This window comes from Bombus impatiens, unplaced genomic scaffold (assembly GCF_000188095.3).
Source record: "Bombus impatiens unplaced genomic scaffold, BIMP_2.2 scf_0273, whole genome shotgun sequence".
NCBI classification, from domain to species: domain Eukaryota; kingdom Metazoa; phylum Arthropoda; class Insecta; order Hymenoptera; family Apidae; genus Bombus; species Bombus impatiens.
In genome coordinates this window covers 1-1015 of record NT_176692.1, presented here as the reverse complement: position 1 = coordinate 1015, position 1015 = coordinate 1, and the positions used below count along the sequence as shown (strand labels likewise).

Below are 1015 nucleotides of genomic sequence, written 5' to 3'. Positions count from 1 at the left end.
CACCGCAAGGAAGGTTGCTGTGGTGTAAGACTAAGTCTTCCCCACGGAGCCTTGGGTAGTAGCGCACCCACGATCCTGAAGCCAAGGGTGAGACCGTCGGGAGAGCCGCCGAGGTACATTTCCTCAACTCCCGCTTACGTGAGTCTCATCTGGATCTGACCGCCGGTTAGCAGGTAAGCCGTGCGGCAGAGACGTGGCGGTACATCCACATGCGCGGTCCCACCGTTGACATATGAACGGTACCACGGGCGGTCGAGTGTTAGCCCAGAGGGCGTAGCGAACCCTTGGCTCGACCAATAATGGGTATGGACTCGTGGTGGCAGTGGTTGTGGCCAAATGCTGGCAAGAGGGCTGGATTAAGGAGGACAAAGTCCTCCGAGTGGCCTTCGGCGGGTGAGCAGCGTCCCACCTGCTCCGGATACCGTCCCGGAAGACGGAAGGGCTTGGAAAACGCCCCGTTCGACCTGAGACGATAAAGCCTCCTGCGGGCCAATAATCAAGGTAACCGGTACTGAGTACCGAGTGCGCTGGTTGGGCGTATCCCAACTCCGATGGCTTCTAGGGTTGCCCGGGCGCTGTTTATGGTTTCATACCTCAGGAAAGCTCCCGACACCAAGAACCAGACTACATGCCTCGTCTGGCCGTTCCACTTCGAGGTTCCCAGCTACCTCGTCCGGCTGATCCGGACCTACCTCGACGACAGGTGGATTTGCTACAGCAGCAAGGAGGGAGAGGAAAGGCGACCTATCGAACGCGGAGTCCCGCAGGGCTCGGTGCTGGGACCGATCCTATGGAACATTGCGTACGACGAGGTACTGCGATGCCCCCTGGTCCTGGTCGGGGGTCGTGGCTGGCACGAGACACTGCGCATCGGCGAAATCGCAACGGCCTGCGCAATCCGTGCCCTGCGCGGATTGGGCCTGAGGGTCTCCCCTGCGAAGTCAGAGTCCACCTGGTTCTACGACAAGAAGCGGCGGAGGACCCCACCGTCCGGCCTATGTATAAACATGGTAGG

At 60.2% G+C, this 1015-nt stretch overlaps 1 long non-coding RNA gene across 1 annotated transcript in view; it reads left to right on the top strand.

The window, feature by feature from the left end:
• The window catches only part of LOC117151550, a 2723-nt gene extending 2144 nt beyond the window's left edge, over nt 1-579 (top strand). The window contains exon 2 of the long non-coding RNA XR_004461574.1: nt 14-579. This is a non-coding gene — a long non-coding RNA (uncharacterized LOC117151550). The remainder of the gene's footprint in view (nt 1-13) is intronic.
• Nucleotides 580-1015: the final 436 nt, after the last annotated feature.